This window comes from Lagenorhynchus albirostris, chromosome 20 (genome assembly GCF_949774975.1).
Source record: "Lagenorhynchus albirostris chromosome 20, mLagAlb1.1, whole genome shotgun sequence".
NCBI classification, from domain to species: domain Eukaryota; kingdom Metazoa; phylum Chordata; class Mammalia; order Artiodactyla; family Delphinidae; genus Lagenorhynchus; species Lagenorhynchus albirostris.
Window position 1 is genome coordinate 60,115,594 of NC_083114.1, and position 19,658 is coordinate 60,135,251.

Below are 19,658 nucleotides of genomic sequence, written 5' to 3' on the forward strand. Positions count from 1 at the left end.
AGGAGTGATGAACTCTTTCAGGCCAGGTTATGTTTCTTCTCTAGCCAGTTCGCTGTTCCCTTTGTTTTCCTTGTTCCCAGGGCAGGGAAAACTTCATTTCTATTTTTGCTACAACAAGACTCTGGAGGAGCAGATGACAGTCACTGGGGCACAAGGAGGGTGGGAGCCTGGGAGACCCCAGTGTTACCTAACCAAACTTGGGTCTGCTTGCCCGAGTGCAGTAAAGCCAGTGTACTGACACCAGTTGTGGAGAAGGAAGGTGCAGCTTTAATTGTAAAAGTGCCAATACAAGGAGGACAGGTGGCTTGTGCTCTAAAACCCCGAAGTCCCTGAGTGATTTCAGCAAGGAAATTTTAAAGGCCAGGTGAAGGAGGGGGGTCGCAGGGTATGTGATCAGCTGGTGCACCGTTCTCTAGTTGAAGATGAGGTAACAGGCGGTTAACATTATAAATTATAAACAGAATCTCTGGGGCTACCTGTTCATGATCATCAAGTAGTTAATTTCTTCCACTTGGTGGTGGTTTTAGCATCTGTAAAACAACTCAGGAAGTGTGCATCAGACACTGTTATCCAGGTACTTCAGAGAGGAGCTACAGCAGAGGATGTGGGGGAGGGGTCTGTCCTAGGAAGGCCCCGTAGGGTCCTGCTCGGTTACACCCAGTGCCTGGGCTAAGCAACCTGGGAAGGTGGGGCTGCTCCTGGGTGTGGGGAACTGCAGCATCCCAGTCCTCTGAGGGGCCTGTTAGCCCCCAAGGGAGACGAGGATGCAGCGGCTGGACAGAGGTGTCTGGCCTGGGAGAGGGGTCCGGGCTGGAAATGTCACTGGAATCATCACAGGGAGGGAGAGAAAAGGCCAGTGGGGACAGGTAGGTCACAGCAGACTGTGCAGGTGACTGCGGTCCTGGTGGAAGCAACTCAGAGCCAGAAAGGAGTGGCCATCAGGGGCTGACCTTCGTTCTCTTGTTCGTTTGTAAAGCCGTTGTGTCAGAGTTTGAGACACCGCCAGGAGTCGTCTGGGCCCAGTGCTGCCATGGCTTCATCAAAGGGCCCAGGGGGAACAGAGAACCACTGCAGGCCTCGCCCATGTCCGCACTGGGAATGAACCCCATCGGGGCTCCTGGGCTCACAGACTTGAGGGAACCTCTGTCCTCAGGACAGGTCTTCCTCCCTCCTCTCACCTGCTGGTCAGAGGCCCAGGAACCCCCAACCTGGCTCCACCCCCAGGGCCTGGATTCAGAGGCCCAGGAACCCCCAACCTGGCTCCACCCCCAGGGCCTGGATTCTGGGACAGCTTAGGGGTAAGCAAGACCCTCATGCTCCTTTATCTGCTTAGGGATGAGAATGTCTTAAAAGCTGCAAGTGACTGATTACAAAGTACTGGGTGTTTCCAGCAGATATGGGTGGAAAGATGGGGTGTGAAGTTCCTGTGTCTGCAGGGTCTTCCCAGCATGAAGATCTGTGTGTTTCCCCTGGCCAGTCAGCATCCTCCCAGGAAGCCCAGATCCAGGATTACGAGGGCAGAGGCTGTCCCCTTGCTTATCTGTAACTTCCCACGCCCACAACGAGGCTGTGGCTGGCTCCCTGGCTCCCACCATCTGCCATTTATCTGTGCATTGCTCCTTTCCAGGTTACATGTGCAGAGGTTTCAGAATTGTTAGCTACTACACCCTGGAAAGAACTTCATAAAATAAAGCCCACTGTTTATATACGGTCCATTTTGCCTTTAGTCTACAGATTCCATTCATTTCCAAAGGTGACTTAGGTCAGCACCTTTTACCCCATCCCCTACAGTGAGTTGTTTCCATATATTTCTAATACATTTAGACTCTGTCACATTATGTATTCCATCCTGCAACACGCCTACATTCTAAATAACTAAATTTGAATAGATTATGATTGACCCCTTGGGCTACACACATCTATGGGCTTAGACAAATGCATAGTGACAGGTATCCATCCTAGAGTATCACATGGTATACTTCAACCCCCCCACCCCATGATCTGCTTATCATCTATGTGGCTTCGCCTTTCCCAGAATGTCGTAAATGGGGTCATACTGTGTGCAGCCTCCTCAGACTGGATTCTTTCACTTAGCAACACATACTGAGGATATATCCATATCTTTCCATAGGTTGATGGTGCATTCCTTTCTGCTGAGTAGTATTCCACTGCACGTGTATGGGAGGAAAAACAATTTTCCCTCTATTTTTCTAGGTTCTTGGTTGAGACCCCCCCCCCGCCCCTGTAATAAAAGATTACCAGGAGAAAAACAAATTTAATGACATGTATACCTTCTGAATACAGGGGGGATACCACGGAAGACTGAGTCACTCCCTGAAATGATCCCCTTAAATACCGTCTTCAGCTAAAAACAGAAGAAAGATGTTGGGGAACGGGGGGAAGGCCAGTTATGGCAGGTTATCGTGCAAAGCACAGTAAAGAAGGGTATGATTGTTTGCACATTTAAGTCAGGACATCTCCCTTGATAAGTGTTACTTGAGATTTCATTATCCTTCTATTTCTGGTGCAAAGCGGGACATACCCTTATAAATGGAGATTTCTGTATTGTAAATGTCCTTCACAAAAGGGCAATCTCTACTCAGTTTTCTGAGATTCCTTTTTTTCTTTTTTGTAAAACATCAGACTGAAATAATCCTCGTGCCAGAGGGAGATATTTTGGGGTGGCATATTCTGCTTGCCTTGACATGGATGCTTATGCATTCATCTTTTGAAGGATATCCTGATTTCTTCAAGTTTTTAGCCATTATGAATAGTGCTGCTGTGCCTAATTGCATCCTTGTTTGCATTTGGACATAGATTTTCAAAGCAGTTGCCTAAATACTGGAAGCACAATTGTTGGATCCCAAGGTAAGACTTATTTAGCTTTGGAAAAAACTGCCAGATTGTCCTACAGAGTGGCTGCACATGCATCCCACCAGCAATGAGGGAGAGTTCCTGTTGTTCCTCACCCTCTAGCAATTGGTATTGTCATATTTTTGGAGTTTAGCAGTGCTAATAGGTGTGCTGTGATATCTCATGATTTTAATTTGTAATTCCCTAATGGTATATGATGTTGAGCTTGTTTTTGTATGATTTTTACTATCTGTATATCTTTTTTGGCTGGGTGTCCAGATCAGATCCTCACCCATTTTTTTTTATGGGGTTGTTTTAGAGGTCTTTGTCTATTCTGAGTCCAGATCCTTTATCAGATACAAGTTTTGCAAATATTTTTCTCCCAGTTTGTGTCTTGTCTTTTGATTTTCTGAATAACGTCTTTGAGAGTAGAAATCTTTAATTTGATAAAGTCCATAATATTACTTTTTTCTTTTGTGGATTGGCTTTTTGTGTTGTGTGTTAAAACTCAAAGCTCATGATCGAGAGACTAAACCCAAGGTCATGTATTTCTGTGTTTATCTCTGTAATTTTGATAGTTTCACATTTTAAATGTCTGTTAATAAATTTGAGTGAGTTTGGCGTAAGTTTTAAAGTTTGTGTCTAGTCATTTCATTTCATACAGTTTCCAGTTGTTTCTTAACTACTTTGGAGAAGTCATACTTGACTGTATTTCAGTTTGCATTTCCACAGTTTAGTGGATGCAGCGGAAGTGCCTTCAGGGAGCGGGGCTTCCACTGAACTGGGAGGTGGCTTGGTCTGCACGTTCCCATTGGCTGGCAGGGAACGTGAGCCCGCCTCCCTGGCCCTCCGCGGAAGGCCCATTCTGCTTGCGGACTTGGCGCCATGCGCAAATGATGGGAGCCCTGCCACCTCAGGACCCGCTGGGGCTTTGGCTTCTGGGACACGCGGCGCCGAGTCCACGCTGATGGCCGGGCTTCGGGACAACCCAGGGTCGAGTCCACACTAACAGAAGCCGGGTCTCCTCAGGACCCGCTGGGGCTTTGGCTTCTGGGACACGCGGGGCCGAGTCCACACTGATGGCCGGGCTTCGGGACAACCCAGGGTCAAGTCCACACTAACAGAAGCCGGGTCTCCTCAGGACCCGCTGGGGCTTCAGCTTTGGGACACTGTGGGGTCCAGTTCATGCAGACAGGAGCCTGGTCTCCTCAGGACCTGCCGGGAGGTGATGCCGCTGAGGGAGAAGGTGAGGAAAAGTGGGCAGAAGGTTCCTGTGCGTGGCTGACCGCTGCGGGTGTCTGTCTTCAGAGGACCCAGGAGAGGAAGGGCTTGATGTGGAAAACTGGATTTTTGGCCCCTTTTGTGTGTGGTGTAGACAGAGCGCAGTGCTGTCCTTTGGCGCGTGGCGTCTGGTTTTCCCAGCACCATTTATTGAGGGGACTGTCCTTTCCCTGGTGTATGTTCTTGGCTCCTTACTTGTGAATTAACTGACCACATACCTGTAGGTTGATTCCTGGGCTCTCTGCTCTGTCCCTCTGGTCCGCGCGCCTGTCTTTGAGCCAGTTCCGCACTTCTTGGGGAATGTAGCTTCGTGATGAAGTGTGAAGTCAGGGAGCGAGATGCCTCCAGCCCGTTCTCCTTCCTCAGGGTCGCTTTGGCTCTTCTGGGTCCTTTGTGGCTCCACACACGTCTTAAGATTGTTGGTTCTGTTTCTATGGAAAATGTCATTGGACTTTTGGTAGGGATTGCGTTGAATGTGTACATTAATTTGGCTAGAATGCATATATTTTTTTAATTAAAAAAAATTTGGGGCCACACCATGTGGCATGCAGGATGTGGGATCTTAGTTCCCCAACCAGGGATGGAACCTGCGCCCCCTGCAGTGGGAGCGCAGAGTCCCAACCCCTGGATGGCTAGGGAAGTCCCACCTTAGAATGCATATTTTCACAATATTCTTTTTACCCATGAACACGGGGTATATTTCCATTTATTTTTGTCTGTTCAGTTTTCTTTATCAGTGTCTTCCAGTTTTCAGTGTGCAGGTCCTTCACGTCCTTGATTAAATTTACTCCTAGTTATCTTTTTGGATGCAATTGTAAGTGGGATTAAAAAAAATTTCTCTTTCTGATGGTTCATTATCAGTGTATAGAATCACAAATGATTTTTGTGCATTGTTTTTTATTTTTTGTATCTTGCAGCTTTACTGAATTCATTTGTTAGTTGTAACAGTTTTTTGGTGGTTGGATGTGGAAAACTAGAATTCAGAAATCCCACTGTTTCAACTACATCCAGGTCATCCACAGGACCCAAGACATCGTGGCTCCCAATATAATCTTCCCATGGTGCCTCTTGTAGTATGTGGACTCCTACAAGGGTGATTAGCATCCCCACTGTGGGTGAACTGGATCTGGGTAGGGCTTGGCCTCTATAACAGAGTTTGATGTCTGTATTTCTGGCATGGTATGACATGGTTGGTTTGATAAGTACTTTATTTTCTAGTAAATTTTAAGTGTATAAAAAACTTTAAATAGCAGTATAAAGTTTTCCACATTCACAGAATACTCCAGTTTGTTTTACCCTGTGAGAGTGTGAGGGCCACTCTCCCAGGGAACCAGCACATAACCCCAAAATGAGGAATAATTATGATTTCCACATTATAATCCTATCCACAGACCTGCTTCAACTTTCACCAGCTGCCCCAGCGTTGTGGAAATGTATTTTGCTATTCGAATCCAGTTTTCTCTTCTTGGAACCATCACTGGGGCTTTTCCTCACTTTAAAAACCTTGCTGGATTGAAAGTATACAAGATGAGCATGATCTGGGTGGTTTTCTGTATGGCTTCTTTCACTTGGGATGTTTACAGTGTTTATCCGCATTGTAACATTGATCATTATTTCATTCATTTTTTCCATTGGGATTAAAAACACGTAACATTTACCATTTAAACCATTTTTTAAATAAAATTTATTTTATTTTTAATTTTTTGGCTGTGTTGGGTCTTCATTGCTGTGCGCGGGCTCTCTACTTGCGGCGAGCGGGGGCTACTACTCTTTTTTTTTTTTTTTTTTTTTTTTTTGTGGTACGCGGGCCTCTCACTGTTGTGGCCTCTCCCGTTGCGGAGCACAGGCTCCGGACGCGCAGGCTCAATGGCCACGGCTCACGGGCCCAGCCTCTCCGCGGCATGTGGGATCTTCCCGGACCGGGGCACGAACCCGTGTCCCCTGCATCGGCAGGCAGACTCTCAACCACCGAGCCACCAGGGAAGCCCCATTTAAACCATTTTTAAGTATACAGTTCTATGGCATTAACTACATTCACATTGTTGTAAAAATATCCTCACCATCCATCTCCAGAGCTTTTTTATTTTCCCCATGTGAAACCGTAGCCATTAAACACTAACTCCCCTCAACCCCTGGCAACCTTATTCTACTTTGTCTTTGGATTTGACTTATCTGGATACCTCATACTAGTGGAATCATAGAACGTTTGTCCTTTTGTGTCTGGCTTGTTTCACTTAGCATAATGACTTCAAGGTTCATCCACATTGTAGCATGTGTGAGAATTACCTTAGTTTTAAAAGTTGAATCATACTCCATTGCGTATATACTACACTGCACTTATCCATTCATCTGTTGAAGGATGTGTTGTGTTGCTTCCACCTTTTGGCTATTGTGAATAATGTTGCTATGAATATGGGGTACAAATGTCTGTTCCAGTCCTTGCTTTCTAATATTTTGGGTGTACACCCTGGAGTGGAATCAAGAGATCATACGTTAATTCCATGTTTACGTTTTTGGGGAGCTACTATACTGTTTTCCGCAGCAGCTGTATGATTTTATTTTATTCCTTTATATGACAGAATAATGCAGCTTATTGATCTTCCTTATTTTGCTTATCCATTTACCTGCTGATGGACGTTTAATCTTTTCTACCTTGGGCTATTGTGAATAGTGCTGCTATGAATAGTTGGTGTACAAGTTTTTGTCTGAACACCTGTTTTCCATTGTTTGGGTATATATGTAGGAGTAGAGTTGTTGAACCACATGGTAATTATATTCTACATTTTTGAATAAATGCTAAAGTTTTGTACACATAGACTGCACCATTGTACATCTCCACACATGACTTTTAAGGGTTCCAATTTCTTTACATTGTTGCCAACATTTGTTACTTTTATTTATTTATTTTAAAATTTATTTTAATTATTTTTATTATTTTGTTATTTTCATTCTAGCGTGTGTGAAGGGGCATCACACTGTGGCTTTAATTTGCATTTTCATCATGACTACTGATGTTTGACATCTTTTTTTTTTTTTTTTTTTGCGGTACGCGGGCCTCTCACTGCTGTGGCCTCTCCCGTTGTGGAGCACAGGCTCTGGGCGTGCAGGCTCAGCGGCCATGGCTCACGGGCCCAGCCGCTCCATTGCATTTGGGATCTTCCCGGACCGGGGCACGAACCCGTGTCCCCTGCATCGGCAGGCGGACTCTCAACCACTGCGCCACTGATGTTTGATATCTTTTCATGTCCTTGTTGACCATTTGTATGTCTTGCCTGGAGGACAGTCCATGCAAGTCATTTGTCCGTTTCAAAAATTGTATTGTTTGTCTTTTTGTTGATGAGTTGTAAAAGTCCTGGGTATATTCTAGATAAAGAGTCTTATCAGATATATAATGTGCCAATATTGTCTTCCATTCTGTGGGCTATCTTTTTACTTTCTGGATAGCCTCTTTTAATTCACAAAGGTTTGTAATTTTGAGGAAATCCAATTTATCTATTTTTTTCTTTCATTTCTTATGCTTTCCTGTCAAATCTAAGAAACCATTGCTAAATTCATGGTCAGGAAGATTTAATTCCTTGGTTTATTTCAGAGTTCATAGATCCTTTCTTGGTACCCACTAGGCCAGGCTTTAGGCCTGGGGTTGAGTCAGTGTGAGGGTTCAGGGGTCACGGTTTAGGGTTATGGGTCATTGTTGGAGAGTCATTGTAGAGGGTTGTGGTTAAAGGTCATGGTCAGGGATTAGAGTTTGGGGGTCAGGGGCGAGGGTCTAGCGGTCTGAGGCTAGGGTTGTTTAGGGGGTTACGGTTAGAGGTTAGGGTTCTTAGGGTAAAGGTTAGAGTTAGGTTTAAGCACAATTGGCCCTCATTGCCCTCCCCTCTTCTTCTCTCTGAAGCCTCCAGAATGGATAGGACTTGCCCTGGGTCAAACAGGAGTCAGGGAGCTGAGGTCAATAACTGTTTTTCTGGCCTTCCTACCCACAGTCCTGGGCTCTGAGAGAAGAATGAAATGTCTGTTCGTGTCTCGGACTGTTTCTTATCCAGCTCAACCTCTGTCAAGGATTGGGGAGGGTGTCAGAAGTCATGCATGGTTTCCTTCTGACCTCCCACCTGGGAAGGGTGATGCTGGCCCTACTCTGCCTGGGCAGCCCCAGGTTCCAGCACAGCCCAGACAGGAGGGCACTCAGTGGACACGTGTGGATTTATACAGAACTGGGTGCAGTGACCTGCCAGCCCCCGGATGCTGCCTTCTTGAGGGCTGGTGGGGCCCTCCTGGCACTGGAGGCATCCTTTGTCCCATCTGAGTGGGCATGAATAGATGATCAAGTCTCAGGCAGGACAGCCCTCGACCTCTGACTATCCAGGCAGGCATCTGTGGTCCTCTGGCTCAGTCCAGCCTGGGCATGGTCAGGCCCTCATGTACAGATACGGAGCTGACCATGCTGCCGGGCAATTCAAGAGCTACCTGGGCAGTGTAGACATTCCTTTGAGAAGTTTCAACTACCAACATCCATGTGGTTGAGAAAAAGGCCTCCCCCTCACAGCCTTGTAGCTTGCCAAGAGAGGTGACAATCCTCTAAACATTGTTGTGTCCCTGACACAACCATAGAGCAGACCATGGCCCTGCAATCCTTTGTCCTTTCAGTCGTTAGAAACTTTTGACATTCATATTCATTAAGAATCAAAGATATGGGAGCAACTGGACCTCCCAATGGGAGGTTCACACTGAGACTGCCATTGTCTTGGAGAGCCATATGCATCCATGTGGCCTCTGGAAAGCCTGCCAACTATGGGTCCCATGGCATGGAATAATTCTCGAGCCTCCCGTTACTTCATTGCACAAGAGTGTCCTTACCACCCTAGCATTTGGTTTCTTCCTCTTAGTAAAGGAGAGAGAAGAAACTGGAAAAGGAGCAGTATTGTTTTTCAGGGATGGGCAATTAATATGGCCAGGGAGATGGCATAGCTCAAGGGCTCCCACCTCTCAGGGGCAGGAATGAGGTGTGTGTGTCTTCTGACGGCACATGGGCTGTTCTGGGCCAGCCTCTGAGATGTGAGCACCTGGTGCCCAAGGCAGGAGACTTGAGTTTACCAACAAGAATAATCCTACCTTTTCAGCAAGTGAAAGAACTTCCTGCAGTCTTGGGAGGACAGTAAAAGCACTGGATAAGTAGCTGCAGCCCCTGACCCTAAGTGAACCCCTTTCTTCCTTTTGTGTCAGATTCTGTGCTGTACAGTGAGCTGTCATTGACATAGAATCTGTTGCTTTCTCCCGGCCAGCATCTGTTGTCATGCCCAAGTGCCTCAGTTTTCCTTTGAGAATTACATCTCACCTGCTTCCAGTCCAAACGGTTCCAGAAGGATGACCCCATGTTCCACCCAGCTCGAAGATGGGTTTACAGCCCACATCTAGCCAGTCCCATTTTCCATCTTCTGGTGATGGGTGAAGTATGAGACTGTAACCCAAGCCAGACCAAAAGCATTTAAAACCATGACTTTCTTGGAATCCAGGAAAAGGAGAAACTCTTTCTCGGAAAATGGATGGTGAGTGGTTGTCAGCCTAGAATAGCTGTTGGCCCAAGTGCAGTGAGAGAGCCTGTGCCTGTGAATGGGGTCCCCCAAAGGCACTGAGCGGGACAAAGGTTTGGAGAGAAGCAAGGTCACACTGAGACAGTGTGAGCCCCTGGACCTGCCAGGTCCAAACCCATTCTTCAACTTGCCACTTGCAAGTATTAATGTATTTATACCCTTACAATAAATACTAATTTATTTTACTTCAGTAAGTGTGTCCAGTTGCTGGGAATAAAAAAAAGTCCTAGTTGACACATCCAAATCAATAATCCCTGATCCATCCTCAGGTGTCCTAACTGGGTAGGCGTGGCTGGGGGAGGTGAAGACACTGGGTGGCGTCATATACTAGGGGAGCTGCCAAACAGCTCTGTCCCTGTTCCTTCCCTGTCCCGTGAGAGGGAAAGCCTGGAACAGTGATAGGATAACCAGTAGGGGAAGAGGTTCCTCAGTGATTAATTGGTCTTTTTGTGTTTTCCTTAATTTAGGGTTCATTTTGGTAATGTGTTTTTACAAAGAAATCACCCGTTTCCTCTAGATTTCCTGTTACAGTAGTTTTCTCTTATTTGACTTTTAATTTTTCCTGTCTAATTTTCTACAGAATCATCACAAATAATGAAGAAATACTGATACTTTATTATTAACTGAAGTCCCTATTCACGTTCCCTTTGTTATACCTTTCCTTGTTCCAGGGTTGCATAGGACATGGGGTCATCATCTGTTTAGTCTCCTCTTGGCTCTGACAGTTGCTCAGACTCTCCTTGTTTCCATGACCTTGACAGAATGGAGGAGGGCTGCTCAGGTATTGTATAGACTGCCGGGCGCTGGGATTTGCTTGGTGGTTTTGTCGTGGTTAGACTTGGCTTTGAAAAAGCAGACCACAGAGGTGAAGTGCTTCCTCTTCACTATATATCAAGAGGACGGGCTCTTAAGGGAACTTCTCCCTTATATTCTTAATTTTGATCACCCAGCTGAAGTAACGTTTGTCAGGTTTTCCCACAGTGAGGTTAATTTTTTCCCATGTCCATCCTGTGTGTCTTATGTAGGAGGAAGTCATAATGCAGAAGCCACACTTGAGGAGAGAGGGGTGAGCTTCACATCCTTGATGGACAGCTGAGTGTCTATATACATTGTTTAGAAGCTTTCTGCATAGGAGATTTCTCTTTAACACCATTCACCAAAAACTATGTAATTTATTTTTACCAGTTGGGACACGTGAATATTTATTGTAAACTTTTGGTTATAATCCAGCACTACATTATTAGACTGCTTAGTTAATTCTTGCTTTTGCTATTGAGAGCTTTTTCCATTTGCTCCTGTTTTCATTTTACATAATTTTTCTTTTGTGGGTTTTTAAAAATTTTTGGTACTTCTTTACTTTCTGATATTTTAAGATTATCCTGCTTCATATATTTACTGTCTCAGTCCTAGCATCAGCCCTTTCTTCAAAGAGCCCTTGTTCCTTTTATTAGAGAATGGTATTAAAAACTTACATGTGGGAGCTAAATATGCTCAGCTGACAGTGCATGGAAATATGTGCATGTATCCCAGCCTATGCATATACACATAATTATAAAGATTTCCATGTGGAACTATGTGTAGGCTAAAGATAGTTTATACTGATATCTCCAACCTGATCTGTTATGACATGAATATTGTAACCTTCTCTCTTTGTCTGTGACTTCCCACTCCAGTGGTCAGAAACCTGGCTTCCTCCATTTGTCCTTTATTACATTCACTGCTTGTTCCATTCGATTACTGATATAGTAGTTTCAGTACTGTTAGCTGCTACCCCTCCTGGGAAAGAACATAGAGTCCACTGTGTATGTATGGCACATTTTGCCTTTGGCCTACAGAGTCTGCTCATTTCCAAAGTTAACTTAGGTCAGCCCATTTTGTCCCACCACCAACAGTGAGTTTTTTCATACATTTGTAAATCAGTTAGATTCTTTGTTACATTCTGTATGCCAGTCTTTGACACTCCCATATCCTAAGTAGCTAAATTTGAATAGATTGTAATTTACTTGTTGGGTTGTAAAAATCTGTGGGTGTAGACAAACACATAGTGACAGCTATTCACCACTAAAGTATTATATGGACTGTTTCAACAACATATTCCATAAACTGTTTACCATGTCAGTTTTGCCTTTTCTAGAATGTCATATAAATGAGGTCATACAGTGTGTAGCACTTCAGACTGGATTCTTTCACTTAGCAATGTAAGTGTTAGATGCATCTATTTTTTTTTTTTTTTTTTTGCCCGGGTTGATGGTCCATTCCTTTATATTGCTGAATGCTATTGCATTGCATGTATATGAGAGAAAAAATAATTTTCCCTCTACTCTTCTGTGTTCTTCATTGAGATCTCCCTTGTAATGAAAAGGAGATGAACTGGAGAAAACAATCAGAAGTTTAATATATACCATGCATACCTCCTGTATACTTGAAAGATACCCAGGAAAACTGAGTCACTCCCTGAAATGGCCCAAGCCATTACCTTAAATGCTTCTGCTGAGAACAAAAAAAGATGTTAGGGAATGGAGGCAGCCACTTAAGGGAGGTTATTAGGCAAAGCACAGTAAACAAGGGTATGGTTGTTACACAGATTTATATCCAGGCCTGTTTCATTGACACGCTTTTTTTTTTTTCAAACATTTATTTACTTAGCTGCGCTGGGTCTTAGTTGAGGCCTGTGGAATCTTTAGTTGCGGCATGCGGGCTCTTATTTGCAGCATGCGGGATCTAGTTCCCTGACCAGGGATTGAACCCTGGTGCCCTGCATTGGGAGCATGGAGTCTGAACCACTGGACCAGCAGGGAAGTCCCAACAAGCTTTTCTTGATATTTAGTCATCATTCAGTTCCTGGTCCAGAGAGGGACATACCCTTACAAATGGAGATATCCTTAATAATTGTAAATTTACCTCATAAAAGGGCATTTTCTACTTGGTTTTGAAAGATTCTCCTGGGTCTGTTTCTTTTCTTTTCTTTTCTTTTTTTTTTTTTATGCGGTATGCAGGCCTCTCACTGCTGTGGCCCCTCCAGTCGCAGAGCACAGGCTCTGGACGCGCAGGCCCAGCGGCCATGGCCCACGGGCCCAGCCGCTCCGCGGCATGTGGGATCTTCCCAGACGGGGGCACGAACCCATGTCCCCTGCATCGGCAGGCGGACTCTCAACCACTGCGCCACCAGGGAAGCCCCCGTTTCTTAAATTAATCCGTCCAAAATAATCCTTTTGTCAAATGGGCATATTTTGGGGTGGTGTATTCTGCTCCCCTTGACATGTATGTGCCCTAATTTGCTTATGAATTCATCTACAGAAGGACATCCTGATATCTTTAAGTTTTTAGCCATTATAATAGAGCTGCTGTGCATTACTTGATGCTAGTTTTGGTTTGAACACAGTTTTTCAAAGCAGTTGTCTAAATACAAGAGGCACACTTCTTGGATCCTAAGGTGAGAATGTTTAGATTTGGAAAAAACTGCCAAACTGTCTTCTGAAGCTGGTTGTACGTGCATCCACCAGCATCTTGAGTATATTCTTGTATGCTTATTTACTGCCTGTTTATCTTCTCGGGCCAGGTGTGTGTTTCAATCTTTACCAAATTTTAATGGTGTTGTTGGCATAATTTGAGTACAGATCCTTTATCAGATACGTGTTTTGGAAATAGTTTCTTGCAGTTTGTGGTTTGTCTTTTGGTTTTCTGAGTAAGGTCACCAGACCCAAGGTCATGTAGATTTTCTTTTTTTTCTAGGATTTTTATAGTTTGGTAATTTAAATTTGTCTATGGGCAATTTTGAGTGAATTTTGGTTTAAGTTGCGAAGTTTGTGTCTACATTCATTTCATTACATATGGTTTCTGATTAATTGTTCCTTAACCCTCTTTTGAGAAGATACAGAGAGATACTTGGCTCCATTTCAGTCTGGATTTCCAAACTTAGTATATACAGCAGAGCTGCCTCCCAGATGAGGCCTCTGGGTTTGTGAGTGCGGCACTCCCGGCGCTTCTCTGATGTCCCACAGGGGGCGCCGAACCCACCTGTCTGACCCTGGGGGCACAGGTGCACCCTGCCCACAGACTTTGCTCTGTGACAAGCAGACAGGAGCTTTGTCTCCTGTCAGGGCTTAGGTTTCTGGACCATGAGGCATTGTCCACCCTGACAGGAGCTGGGTTTTCTCAGGAACCACTGGTGAGGAGACTCCACAGAGGAAAAAATGAGCAAGTGTGGAAAATCTTCCTGTGCAGCTGACTGCAGGGTGGGTGGGGTGCATCTTCAGGGCACTCAGGAGAGAAAGGGTTTAGCGTGGAATATTGTGCACTTTAGTTAGTTTTATGTGCAGTGGGTGACCAGTGTCGTTCTTTGGAGTCTGGTGTCTAGTTTTCCTGGCACTGTTTGTTGATGGCTTTGGGTAGAACATTTTTTGTGTGTGTGGTACGCGGGCCTCTCACTGTTGTGGCCTCTCCCGTTGCAGAGCACAGGCTCCGGACGCGCAGGCTCAGCGGCCATGGCTCACGGGCCCAGCCGCTCCGCGGCATGTGGGATCCTCCCGTACCGGGGCACGAACCCGTGTCCCCTGCATCGGCAGGCGGACTCTCAACCACTGCGCCACCAGGGAAGCCCCAAACATTTTAATAATAGTCATTTTTCTGATGCATGAGCATGGAATATTGTTTTCTATTGTGTCTTCAGTTTCTTTATCAATGCTTTATAGTTTTCTGAGTATAGGTCTTTCATGTCCTTGGTTAAATTTATTCCTAAATAGTTTGTTCTTTTTGATGGAATTGTAAATGGGATTGTTTTCTTGATTTTTCTTGCTGGTGGTTCATTATTAGTGTGCAGAAATAAAACTGATTTGTGTATATTGATTCCATATTTTGCAACTTTACTGAATTTATTTTTTAACATATTTTTTGAAGTAATGTGAAAAATTGTAATACTAAAATCTCACTGTTTCTACTGCACCCCAGGTAATCCACAGGACCCACGACATGGTAGCTAACTAACATACTCTTCCCACGGTGCCTGTTAATACCATGTGGACTCCTACAAGGGAAGTAAGTATCACAACTTTGGTTGAACGTGGTCTGGGTAAGTCTTGGCCTCTATAACTAAGTTTGATGTCTGTCTTATCTGATTTTCTGGCATGGTACTGACATGGTTGTTTACAAAAGTTATTTACTTTCCAGTAACTTAAAGTGTACAGAAAAGTTTCAATAATGGCAAAAAGTACTCACATTTGCCACTTCACACAAAATGCTCAGTGTGTTTTACCCAAGGAACCAGCACATAATCCCTAAATGAGGAAATCCTGATGTCCACATTATAACTTAATACACAGGCCCACTTCAACTTTCATCTGCTCTCCCAACTGTATGAAAATGTCTTTTTCCATCCTGATCCAGTTTTCTTTTTCTGGAACCATTACTGAGTTTTCCCCTCATTTGGACAACCTTGATGGATTTGAAGCAGACAAGATGAGTATGGGATCTGGGTGGGCTTTTCTTTCTTTCTTTTCTTTTTCCCCTTGTGATACGCACAGGCTCCGGACGTGCAGGCTCAGCGGCCATGGCTCACGGGCCCAGCTGCTCCGCGGCATGTGGGATCCTCCCGGACTGGGGCACGAACCCGTGTCCCCTGCATCGGCAGGCGGACTCTCAACCACTGCGCCACCAGGGAAGCCCTGGGTGGCCTTTTCTGTATGGCTTTTTTCACTAAAGATTTTTTTTTTCCCACAGGTTTAATGGGTTTAATAAGTTTACCCCTTCAGTTCCTATTTGCAGCACCCAATATTCCTTTGAAATACCAGACAGACCCAGCAGTGGCCAACAATAAAGTTCAGACCTCCAGAGTTTAAAAGTTCAGGTTCTCTGAGCATTCTGTGTTGCAGTGGCACTTGTCCAAAATTGGTACCTCCCTATAGCTGGGGGAGCTTTAAATGTACCAGTGAAAAAAGCTTTTTCCCCTTCAAGGGGAAGAAAGAAAACCACTCCTCAAAACCCAGCAGATCTGGCTGTGAGGTCTTTCCTCCTGTCCCATCTCTTCAGGCTTGTTTTTTTTTGCAGTGGAGCAAGAGACCAAATCTAGCCTGAGTTATAAGAAACAAGACAGTGATGGCTATAACGGGAGTGACCAGGAGCAGCAGAGTCTCCTTTACTTCCCACGTCCAATATATGTGCTTCACAGAAAAACCAAAACAACAGGTCCACAAAATACAACAACTAGAATTACAAAAATCCATTCATCCAAGGCTGGTGGAAGGCAGGAAGGGGAGGTGGGAGGATAAATGGCACAGGGAGAAAAAGTATTCAAACCAGTCCAGGCACGGGGGCTGGCAAATGCTAGAAAAGAGCTGCAGAAAATCCTGTGGTCCTTTCAGACTCACCGGTGTTTAAAATCCATACTGGTGTCAGGACGATTCTGCCTTACGTGCACCAGACAAAAATCCCGATTCCTCAGAGAGAAGGTAATATGCACAGGGCCCTTGGCAGAGTGGGTCCTGCCTTCCCTGGTCGGGGAGGTGAACAAGAAAAAGAGCTGACGCGGCATCCTTCCAATCCCACCCATCCCCTCTGGGTGGCAGGCGACTCAGTGGCCCTCAGCAGCCTTCAGTTTGGCAGGAGATGGGTGTGGTGAGGGGAACTTCTCTGCAGAAGTTGAACTACTCAGGGCAGACTGCAGGTAGACCGTCTTGTGGAAGAGTCTGTAGCTTAAGAAAACCACCAAGGAGAAGAGGCGCAATTGGAAAAGGTATGCTTTGCCAGGGGTCTTTGCTTCATTGGCGCTGATAATGAATAAAGGAAAGAGGATAGAGAATAGGCAGCCACTGACAATGTAGGAGGACTGCATTGCTGTGAGGAAAGCCAAGGGCAGACCAAATCCAAAGTAGTAAGGCCAATTCCTTTCTATGTTTGACAGTCGCTGGTGCATTTCAATTCCTGGAGGAGGAAAAGAGCCTGCAGCAAAAGGTTGAAGAGCATGTCAGCAATTATTTTGCTGACACTAGGGAATGGGTGAGGCTTCCTCCCTGATACCTCGAAGGCCAGGTCAGCTATATCCTGAAACCAAATTGCATTCACAACTTTGCTAAGCACAAACGGGGAGCACCCAAAGAGCACTGAAAATTGACGTGAGGAAAAACTCGAGCCACGACCAAACATCCCCATGTAGTGACGGATCACCAATAATTTGGGCTGTTACTGACTGAAGCACGGGAATAAACACTCGATAAAACAAAAGGAGACTGAACCAGAATACTCCACCATTCCAAGCGCAGCACTGAAAAATTCTACTAACAATACGTGGTTCACTCTCTTGCTTCCTCTCTATACTCTGGGCTCTCCTCTGAGCCAGGACACTGCTTGCCCTTCTTCGACGCTGCTCCTCTCTCTTTTGCTGAATTCGAGCATCTAGCTTTGAGATGGTACAAATTCCCCAGATGGAGTCTTTGATTCCTCTGGCAAGGTCCTGCAGAAAGGTTTTGACACTGTCAGCCATCTCTTCACTGCCCAAACTATCAACTACACAAAGGAGAGAGAAGTGTCCCCAAATGTCTCATCATGAAGCACCCGGCAGCTTTGCCCCCGCGGCTCCGGCTCCGGCCCGGCCCCTGGCCCACCGCTGGCCCGCTCGGCTCCTCCACGCCCCTCCGCGCCCGGCCACCCACTCCCGCCAGGGCGCTCCCAGGGCCGGGGCCGCTGCGCCCACACTGGGCGTGCCCGGGCCGCTAAAGATGTTTTTAACGTTCGTTTTTGTAACAAATATCAGCACTACACTTTTTTTTCATTGTCATTACAAATACAAAACATGACTTTAGCGTTTAATTCATTTTACGTATCCAGTTTTGTGGTATTAACTACCTTCATGTAGTTGCACAAACAAGTTAACTAACACGTGTACATCCTGTGTGCATGGGAGATACCCAGGGAATTGAGTAACACCTTGGAATGGCCCAAGACATCGCCTTAAATACCGTCTTCATCTAAAACGAAAACAAAGGAAGGGTAGAGTTGTTTCTGTCTACATTCATTTGATTGCATATGGTTTCCAATCGATTGTTGTATAACTAGTTTTAGAGAAGTCATGGGATAGTTGGCTTCATTTCAGTTTGAATTTCCAAATTTAGTGGATCCTGCAGGCTTGATACAAGGTTTACAAACTTGATACTGAATCAGGACATCCCATGGCGTAACTGGTATTAATGGTTTGTTCAACAATTAAAGTTCTGTGTGATATGAGTTCAGCCTGGAGTAATCCAGGTTAGTTTCTATCTGTTATACATTTGTCCCAGGATGAAAGGACAAGGGAAATAAGGTCTACTTTATAAAAGTGACTTCAAATTAATTGATGGTATAATCTCAGCCTAATTTTTAAAAAATTTATTTTATTGAAGAATAGTTGACCTACAAAGTCATGTTAATTTCTGCTGTACAACAAAGTGATTCAGACATACACACACACACACACACACACACACACACACACATATATACATACTGTTTTTCATATTCTTTTCCATTATGGTTTATTACAGGGTACTGAATATAGTTCCCTGTGCTGTACAGTAAGACCTTGTTGTTTATCCACCCTATATATAATAGTTTGCTTCTACTAATCCCAAACTCCCAATCCATCCCTCCCCCCTGTCTTCCCCTTGGCAACCACAAGTCTGTTTTCTTAAATCTGTGAGTCTGTTTTTGTTTTGTATATAGGTTCATTTGGGTCTCATTTTAGATTCCACATATAAGTGATATCATATGGTATTTGTTGTTCTCTCTATGACTTACTTCACTTAGTGTGATAATCTCTAGGTCCATCCATGTAGCTGCAAATGGCATTATTTCATTCTGTTTTATGGCTGAGTAGTATTCCATTGTACATATGTACCACATCTTCTATAGCCATTCATCTTTTGAGGGACATTCAGCTTGCTTCCATGTCTTGGCTATTGTGAATAGTGCTGCTGTGAACGCTAGGGTGCACGTGTCTCTTTGAATTATAGTTTTGTCTGGATATATGCCCAGGAGTGGGATTGCTGGTTCATATGGTAATTCTATTTTTAGTTTTTTGAGGAACCTCCATACTGTTTTCCATAGTGGCTGCATCAGTTTACATCCCCACCAACAGTGTAGGAGGGTTTCCTTTTCTCCACACCCCTTCCAGCATTTATTTGTAGACATTTTAATGATGGCCATTCTGACCACTGTGAGGTGATAACTCGCTGTAGTTTTGATTTGCATTCTCTAATAATTAGCGATGTGGAGCATCTTTTCACGTGCCTATTGGCCATCTGTATGTCTTCTTTGGAAAAATGTCTATTTAGACCTTCTGCCCACTTTTTGATTTTTTTTTGAGTTGTATCAGCTATTTGTATACTTTAGAAATTACGCCCTTTTTGGTCACATCATTTGCAGGTATTTTCTCCCAAACAGTTAGCACAGGTGCTAGAACAACTGGATACCCACATGCAGAAGAATAAAGTTGGACCCTTACCTCCCCCCACCCCGTATACAAAATCAACACAAAATGAACCAAAGGCCTAGATGTAAGAACCAAAATTATAAAACTCATAGAAGAAAACATGAGAGTACATCTTCATGACCTTGGATTTGGTCATGATTTCTCAGATCTACCAAAAGCACAAGCAACAAAAGACAAAATAGATGAATTGGACTTCCTCAAAATGAAACAGTTGTGTATAAAAGGAGCAAGGAATAAGATAATCCACCATCCAAAATGGCCCAAGATGTTTGCAAACCATGTATCTGATAAAGGACTGGAGCCCACCAGCCAAGGTCCCGGTGGTCCAGGGGAGTGTCTGTGCGGCCCCTCCCGTCCTCGGTGATCAGGGGATATCAGGCCCCACAGCACCCGAGGGGTGGACACGGGTCATCCTCAGCACCCTCAGGGAGTGAGCGCTGGATGGTTTTGAGCCCAGATGCACTCCCATTACTGCCCTCAAA

General features: G+C 44.8%; 1 pseudogene; it reads right to left on the bottom strand.

Annotated features, from left to right (window-relative positions):
- Positions 1–15,431: 15,431 nt before the first annotated feature.
- Positions 15,432–17,324, bottom strand: LOC132510924 (etoposide-induced protein 2.4 homolog; annotated as a pseudogene).
- Positions 17,325–19,658: the final 2,334 nt, after the last annotated feature.